Here is a 10,264-nt window from a genome sequence, read left to right on the forward strand (position 1 = left end):
TTTCTCTACGAATGGAATTTGATTTTCGCTGCTGTATAGACCATCCGATCTGGTCTTAGGCGACTGGATGATTGTTAATTGTAGAATATGTAATTGTGAAACATGTACAAAGTGTATATTTTATATTAACAAAGACATTTAACTAGTCTCAAAGATCTTATTTTAATGAGGGATAATTATCAACATCTTTCTCTTAACCGGTCTGGCCCTCTAAAACCTCCATTTGCAATCATGCCGCAAACGGTCGAAAGCTTTCTGAGACTCCATTTAGATTTTGAGTTTGTATTACAGGTGTTTCACTATGATGACTTCGCAGTTGATATATCTTCCACTGTTCTTTGCCCAGTTCTGAACTTAGCCTGCCCTTCCGCCAGCAGCTCCTAAGCCGTACATGTCAATCGGTTGTTGATGATGCGTATAATAACTTTGTCATGACTTTTGAGGCTGACTGTGCTTTTATTCTAGTACAGTTTGAGATTTCTCTTGTACGATAGAAGCAGGACCAGAGAGAGGTTCCACTCATTGAGCCACTTCTTCTCCTCCCCGATCTTCAGGTATAGCACCGCTGCCCTGAAGCCGTTGCCCCTCATCCGTGCTTAATCGGAAGGAACGTTCTCCCATTAGGGTATAACATGTTAAATGTGTACGCTATTTTTGTGTTTTTATTCTTAAACATACATATGAGGAATGCGATTATATCATGGATTTAAATCGGGACTTGCACCAACAATTTAAATTTACCCAATTGTGTTGCTGCTTTAAAATAATATAAGTGGAGAATACCAATCAATATTTACCTTAATTTGCAATTAGTGTATATACAACAAGATTTTTGTTAAGGCTTGGTTATGGACATTCCAGGGAAAATATTGCGCCTCATCCGTCATTTTTATTTTAATTGTTTTGTTAAATGCAAAATATTCGTTATTTTATCCGCATTTGATGAGTGGCCTTTAAAATTAGTGTCAAGTTTTTACAAAGCTACTCACATTATGATACTTAGTGTTTCTTCCTACCCTCTAACGTGTTTGTAGTTATAATAACATATTTTTTAGGTATAATAAACAGGTTTGATCAAATGTGTTGTCATGCGTCCAAACATAGTAAATATGCCATTTAAGTGCAGTCCCTCACGCATTTGTATCAATTTTCACAACACTTGACCTAAAATACGAATCTAATTTGCAACACGTATTGGAACAGTTTCCCTATTATAAAACAGCTTGTTTCCTCCTGATCGAGAGTAAGTGATTGTAACTTCGTTGTGTTATAAGGTGTATATATAATTGTAACATGTCAGGTAGGTACATGAACTTGTACAATGCTAACAATGTTCTACCAACCACGCATTATCTCTATAACAATTTATTTGGAAAATAACATAAATAAATGGCTGAAACATTTGGTCAAGTAAACATTACAATATGTGAAAATTATATTATATTATATGCTTACAGTGTGTGCATGCGTATTTCCAAGATGTAGGATATGTAGTAATATTAGCAACAGCGACATCAACATAAGCATTTTAGTATAACATTATTTTAATTTCACACTTTATAAATACAGTTAGAATATTAATTGTCGATGCGCTTTTAATAGTCAACACAACGCATAATACTGCATAATACCCCTACAACATAGCAAACTCGCTAGATAAATCTGAGCAAAAATGTTATGGTCTTATAGTTATTTACTCACATTTTCAATTACTCAGTAACAACACTGTACTTTTCGGTAATTCATTTAAAAGTGATGTTTTTGCAAACAAATGATTGAAGCTATGCTTTTGGTTTGTTGCATGTAGTCCTCTTTATAACGCATCTTAATTCACATCTGCACAGAATGATTGTCTATGTTCAAGTCAGTTCGAAAAAACACCCACTCATCGACAGGACTTATCGTGAGCGTGTACTGATCCTTTGCAACAATTATTTGTCAACATTCCGGTCCTGTGGCAATCAAAGATAAGCGATGCCAACAGCTAGGTTGAATCAGGTAATAAGGTGTTTCTCTGATAAAGCTGGGTTTTTTCTTCTGATAGCGCGGGTGATGAATCTACATCAACATATACCATAATCTCACGATCTCTGTCATGAAAGGCGTACTTCTATTTTTTTTGTGAAGACACTTAAATACACAGTGGAGGTGCAGCGATCATGACGAATGCATTTTATTACGTTATGGAACATATAATACTCAACCAAAGTGGATTAGTTGTATGATACTGTAGACAATATTTTAAGACATGGCATGCTTTCAAATGAACATTGGGCAAACCAAACATAAAATAATACATGATTTGAATGTTCAGTTCATCCGTCATTCACATTGTTCATAAAATAACGGCATCGAAGTGTGTTTTAGACTGGAATACGTTTTGTTTTGATGGCAAACACAAAGCTGACTTTGGGAATTAGTATATGTTGTTTTCGAGTTCATTTGAAATTTTTTACCCTAACAACATTCTACGGACAAAAGTGAGCCCAATCCGTCATTCACACCCTACTTGTTTTGTTAAATGCATAATGACACATTTTATAATAATCAAATGCTAATGTGTGTAATACTGTTTTATTATAGTGCCACGAGTATCTCTTACAAGAATCGTAATGACAAATGTTACACCCGCATAAAAATTAGTCCATAAATAGAATTTAGTAAAAAAAATAACCGCATTTGATGAATGGCCTTTGAAGTTAGTGTAAGGCTTTTACAAAGCTACTCATATTATGTTACTTAGTGTTTCTTCCTACCCTCTAACGTGTTTGTATTTATATTACACAATTAGTTATAATAAACAGGTTTGATCAAATGCGTAGTCATGCGTCCAAAAATAGTTTATATGCCATTTAAGTGCAGTCACTGACGCATTTGTACCAATGTTCACAACATTTGACCTCTAATACGAATCTAATTTGCAACACGTGTTTGGAACAGTTGACCTATTAAAAAACAGCTTGTTTCCTCCTGATCGAGAGTAAGTGATTGTAACTTTGTTTTGTTATTAAGGTGTATTTACCATCGTAACATTTCAGGTAGGAACATGAACTTTTACAATGCTCATGATGTTCTACCAACCACGTATCATCACACTGTATAACAAAATATTTGGAAAATAACATAAATAAATGGTCATGTCAACATTTCAATATGTGGGGACCATATTCTATTATATGCTTCCAGTGTGTGCATTTGTATGGGCATATGCGCATCCAAGATGTAGTAGATGTAATCATATAAGCAACAGCAACATCAACATAAGCATTTATATTATAACATTATTTTATTTCACACTATATAAATAAAGTTAGAATATTAATTGTCGATGCGCTTTCAATAGGCAACACAACGCAAAATAACGCTTAATACCCCTACAACATAGCATAATCACTAGATCAATCTGAGCGAAAATGTTATCGTCTTATAGTTATTTACTCACAATATCAATTACTCAGTAACGACACTTTACTTTAAGGTAATTATTTGAAAGTGATGTTTTTGCAAACAAATGATTGAAGTAATGCTTTTGATTTGTTTCATGTAGTCTTCTTTATAACGCACCTTAATTCACATCTACAAATAATGATTGTTTATGTCCAGGTCAGTTGGAAAAACCACCCACTCATCGACAGGACTTATCGTGAAAGTGTACGGATCCTTGGCAATACATATGTGTCATCATTCTGGTCCAGTGGCAATCCAAGATAAGCGATGCCAACAGCTAGGCTGAATCAGGTAATAAGGAGTTCTTCTGTTGAAGCTGTCTTTTTCTTCTGATAGCGCGGGTGATGAATCTACATCAACATAAACCATAACCTCACGATCTCTATAATGAAAAGTACTTCTATTTTTTGGTGAAAACACTTCAATACACAGGGAGGTGCAGCGGAGATGACAAATGGCATTAATTCCGTTATGGAACATATAATATGAAAATAAACGAGGAATAATGTGAACATCCAATAGTCAGACGAAAGCTCGTATGTTTTATCATGAAATATGATTCTTGAGAGTGTTGACGTACAAGAAAAATACGGACATATAAACTAATGAGACTCCATAAATATTATCAGTGAAGAAAACTTTATCAACACACGCTAGGTGTTTATGCTAATAAAGTTAGCAACTGCAACCATATGGAGATACATAAAACACGAACAGTGCACATAACAATGATTCAGGATTGTGTGACCGCCTCGGAACACAGTAAATGTAAAATATAGGGTTATTAAATCAGATAAATAAAGCGTTCAATTTAGGACTGTACACAATTCGATTACATACTTAAAATTTGTATGCAAATACTTAATTGCAGCGTTTGACTTTCCTCATTATTATTGATTTACGTAAGTAATCACGTACAACATTTCGCTTCCAATGCTATCTCTGAATGCCACCATGTATTTATTTACATTTCGTTATATTTTTGTGTGTTGATATTATACAGATCTATCCGTACGACATAAAAACGTTTAAATAATCTAAAGCGGATGCTATGTTCCATATCATGTCTAATATAAACCTGAAATTATTTATTTTTACATTCTATTGCATTATTCAGCAGTGAACGTAGTTCAATACGGCAATACGGCAACTCAAATTGGACTAATTGTTTTTAGCTATTATGATTAAATGATGGAATTAACATTCCGTTTACCAATAACGATATTACAAGTACATTTCTACACAAAATACTGTATAGCTATTAACAAAATTATGTTGTGCATCTTTACGAAATTCATGAAACAAGCGTCATCTTTTAAGTACTTTATAACACACACAAATGTTATGTTTGTGTGGGTTATTAATGTATGAATATACCCTCCCAAAGTGAACTAAAATGGAAAAATATATGTTATTATAAGGTATTTCAGCAATATTACCATTTAACAAGAGAAAATTAAATAGTCTACATGCTCATCATCACGTTCTTCGTGCAGGCGAGTTTGTTCTGTGTTGTTATTAATAGTTGGATGTAAATCTAGAAATGGAGCATCAATACAAGAAGAATAAGTATTAACTGGTAGTTCTTTTGGTAAACTTCTGCTAAAATATTTAAAAAAACCGGCTCATCTTTATTGTAACCATTAATAACTCTACTGGTCTCTTTGTGATTTGAATATGTTTTAGCTGCTTTTCTTTAGTCACGCTAGGTATACAGTCCCTCTCATAGCATTGTCATACCTATTCGGCTAGTAGTGGCGCACAACTTACATATTGAAACCTAGTTATTTGTTTTAAAACAAATTTCGGACAGTCATCAATTTTTACCGAAGCTTTTCCATTGCATTGCATGTTGGAAAAATGAGTCCCGGTTAGGTTTGTAGAATTATTTTCTTTACGTTTTCCAGGATGCAAAAGTTTGCGACGCAATGTCGCGCTTTACTACACTGACTTTAATACACTGATTACGCAAGGAAATGAAAAGCGGTGTTCCTAATAAATTTTAATTTATGATGCATATAGTATATTCAGTCACAAAATTTAAATAATTCTAAACACAGCTCGATATATAAAAGTCGCAAGCATTTATATATCGCTTAAAACAATGTTTATCGATTTCTAATGTAACTTTGATAGTCACGGTTAACTCGTTATGCGGTATTATATAACTTTATATAATAACGTATGACTTGATATAATAAACAAAAAAATACACAAACATCATGCTAGCGACTTCAAAATTTGTTCGACATTCCGGACAAACCTCAATAGCAAGTCCTACCTATCCATTCTGCATGATACAACACGTGTTTATAATTAGAAGGTTAATGTTTAAATAACATTGCACAGTGAACTTGCATACCCTGAGACCTTAAAAACAATTCTCGAGTAACAATGCAGAGCAATCATTTATGTTTTGAAATCTTGTGAAAAATCAAATTAACAGTAAAACTGAAACAAAACGATTGAAAACAATACTTACACGTTACAAAAATATACGTTCCTTGTAAACAATTATGTTTCATGGACCACGAGCTCTGCTGCCGCCCTTGTACCGTGGTATTTCGTTGTTTGTTTATGATTATTAAGACCATTAGTATTCATGTTTTGTGGCTCTGGAAATGTCAATATTCTTAAAGTGTCCTATTAAAAAGGTAAACCATTGCTTCGCGAGAACATTCATTGAAAAAAACAACACGAAATGGGATAATGGGTATGATGATTGCGATGCCAATGATCATGTTGCTCTTGGTGCTGTGATCAAGGTGATAATGACAGCACAATATTAATGGCTATTTTCTCTAGTAATACTACTGTACATACCTCGTTTTGTGTATAATATATGCGAATTGCGTTCGTGCTATTTCTGTATGTTTTGTGTTGTTTTTTTGCATCGATATATTGTTCTTAATTCAGATTGCCTTGGACCGAGAGCATGCGGAAAGTCTTGATGAAATGTTTACATCGCTGTATCAGTGCAGTGTATATCGATCAAATGATCGTTGTTTGTGTAATTCCCTCTTCAGTGTTGACTTTATCACCTTTACATTGTGATTACAGCGTTGTCTTCAGCACACCACTCATTCAGTGGTTAACCTCGTTGTTAACAATCCATATTTTTTTCGAATAGTCTACCCATGGAGATTAATTCTATAAAATGTAACTTAAACAAAGATTCACATAAGCCGAACGTTGTATTTAATTGTCGCTATTGAGAAATGTTTGTGTTGTGTTCAACCATAGTATGTTCTTGTCAGCAATTACTTTGACGTCATATCCAAAAGCTGATAAATTGAATAGGGCACACCATTATTGTCTCCAAAATGTAGACGTATAAGTAATATATTAACCATTATAAAACTGGTCTCAAGTACACATGTATATGGATTGCAAAAGTGCAACATGTACATGTGTTGACCTCAAAAAGGACAGAACGGTCGCAGTCCATCGCAATTATTGAATTGCAAGGAGCATTATTAAACTCGTACCTTTATACAAACATACACACAACTATCGCTCCGCATTTAAAGCGTTGTTAGCGGACCCAATCGGGTCATTTATCACCAAATCTAATAAAAAGGATTATCCGGCCCTGTCAGATCACGCACAGTGAGATTACCACAATTCACCTACAAGTGTACATATCGTCTGTTGAAAACGCATATTACCATTTGAAAGCCTTTCATTTAAAAAGACGTTCATAAAGTAATTGCATAGCACACATTTTCTATTTGACCCAATCGCGTTTCAGTTCGTATGAAGGTAAACATAATCAAACTGTCCTGACTATTTTGATTGCAAAAAATAACATTCCAATGACAAAACTAAAATATTGTTTGTGATTGGTTTTGTTTGCATTAGCAGAAAACAACATGTGCGGCGCGACCGATGTCATATTCGAAATTTGTGTTCAATTAAAAGTAAACTATTTTTGAAACTCTTGAAAATGAAATGAAGAGGGAAATATGCCTTGCCATTGTTCATCACAAATACATTTTGGAACCCAATAACAGTTTAAAGATTTTGCCCTGTTAAACTAGTGTGCGCATTAAGAAACGCGTTTGTTCAACCAGGTGTATGTTACCATTTAAATGTCAAAATGAAAAGCCTGTTTAACCCACACGTGATTACCAGTCCGAAACTCACATAGATTTAGATATATGAACAATACGTGGTAAGTGTACCATTTTTAGCATTTGTAAAATAAAAGACATGTGCTTGTCATTTCATGATTTGCTACTAGCAACATGCGTGCATTCTATTTATATTTACAGGAATGACTAGTTTATAAATTAGTTTAGTCATCAACACTTTCAGCATGGTTTTGTCCCCTCTGTCAACTCGATCGAAACTTCCATTGGTTCAAGTATTCCTATAATTGAAAGAAAGAAACATCTCACGGACCTCACTATTTGTAATGCATCTGCCTGGGTGTTAAATATGTAACTGTATCCACCTGGATGCATTGTTAAAAGACATAATTCCCTTTAGCATTACCGGATAACAATGTCACGGATTATGAAGTCAAATAGAGTGCACGAACTTTTTTTAAATATCAGACTTATTACATCGATGAGACAAATCAAAATACAACTTCGGATGCTGTTATTTAACATGTGCACCATACATTTTGTATTTCAAGTCAATGCCGTTGCTGTCAGGCTAGCGCAGTGATTGGTGCAATCGCTTCTCACATAGAAGATCCATGTTCAATTCATGTACCCGGCAGCATGTAAGTTTGGTTAGCGGTCCGCATAACGGACAGGTGGGATTTCTTCAGCGTACTCCGGCTCCGACTCCCCCCGTAACACAAGACTTTACTAATATTGAAAAAATGTTCAGAAGCAACGTAATAGCTAGACATTGCATCTATAATTCAAAATTCGCATCTAGTAAGTTAATTAATTTAGAGTGTTGGGGCACATTCCGGGTCTACATATAAATCAGCCTCTGGTTTGGAAGGAACCACACACAATTCACTGCCATTGAAGGGCAATGTACATCGCTTTGGCATTAAAGTCTTAAGGCATTCGGAAGCTTTTCATTTGTAGGTTATCCCAAATATATTCACCAATTAAAACATAAATATACTTGTTTATCATTCAAATATAATTACATGCATATGTTCAAAGATTCATCAAGAACGAACGTTTCTTGAGTTTAAATTGTGTAATACAACGGCAGGTATCTAAACTAATTGCGAACCGTTGCAAATCTACTTTTGTACGAATAATTGCTTCATTGAATTGTATTATGCATATTTCGCCAACATGCCCAATCCATGGTATATGAAAACTCGATGTACTTTTTATATACAATATAAATATTTACCCACTGAATATCAAACGCATACAACCACTATAGATGTTTTATAACTATTCAGTGACAAGTGCGTTACAGTCTTAAAATAATAATTAGCTGAGCAATCATTACAATTGTAGCATATTCGCTATATTTGGTATCAAACCAGCTGCACACTGAATCATAGGTTAAAATGTCTTCAATGTACTTTATGTTCGCATCGACGTTAAATTTTAGGTTCTCATATTGTTTTCCACCTGTAACGTTTGAATTCCGTATATGCTAGTTATTGCTATAAGATAATAATTCCACTCTAATGTAGTTTAACTCATGGTGTATCATCGAGAGTTGACCTTTTCAACAACATATGGATTTGTACGTCAGATACTTGACACATGTATCTGGTATGTACTGTTATCTAAATGAAAGTAAGGTGTTGTTAAAAGCAATCGACAATCGAAGTCGGTTACAACAGCGAAGAACACAAACTGTTTACTTAGCTTGACCATGTATCTATGTTGCAAAACTATGTGTAAAAAACATTTAAGTGTTTGACATTAAAATATAGATATTGGACCAAGCTGTTACAATTATACTAAATTAGCATTACAAACATGAGATTAACATATGTGTATGCAGTAAATGATTTTTTCTTTTTTCTTTAAATAAAACAATTATATGTATAAACGTGTCACTCTTTACCATACATCGAAACTTTGTACAATATAGATCTATGGTGGTCTACATGATTCCCAACGCAACATGCGTTATTTTAACTATTTGTTGGTGTGTTGTATGTGCTTCTTGAGTTATGATTATATTGATTTTGCTACAAATTAAGTAGATCTTAGATTATTCGACATTGGTCCACACAGTATTTCGTCGCGAGATGCTTAATGATACGACATGCTGATTTTACATTTGGGTAATTGTTTTAGCTTAATCCTTTGGTTAAGAGCGAGATTGGGATGTTTTATGTGTGTCCTTAATTTTAGAAGAGCACCATATAATGATTATTTCTTGTTAAAATATAATTTTGCGCGTGCCTTGTTGTAATTGAGAATAAAATAATACTCTAAATTTGCAAACATGATGATATACTGTCCTCTTAAATGGTGCATATTAATTGGTAAGCTAATTCATATTTTATGCCAATGGTTGCGAACTGTGCTAAACCTCCAGATAAATAAAGTAAACTCACCAATTATGCTATTTTATGAATGCGGTTTATCTAAATTGCCACCACAAATCGCATCTAAATGTAAATCGACATCGGTCAGTATTAACGACATACCTATTGAATAACGTTTAATTTCTTTATTAGTCAAAATACAGAAGAGTTCATGACTTTTTGTTGTACGGTGTACGTTGCTACAGTAAAGTTCGCGAGCTGGTTGTTGTATCGCATGTGGTTTTAACATATCGCGGAAGTGTTCTTGAAGATAAGACTTTGTTCCTTCACAGCTTGCATTATCGCCCTTACATCGGGTTGATGGTAAAACAGCGATAAGGATGA

This window comes from Dreissena polymorpha, unplaced genomic scaffold, assembly GCF_020536995.1.
Source record: "Dreissena polymorpha isolate Duluth1 unplaced genomic scaffold, UMN_Dpol_1.0 chrUn027, whole genome shotgun sequence".
Taxonomy (NCBI): Eukaryota; Metazoa; Mollusca; class Bivalvia; order Myida; family Dreissenidae; genus Dreissena; species Dreissena polymorpha.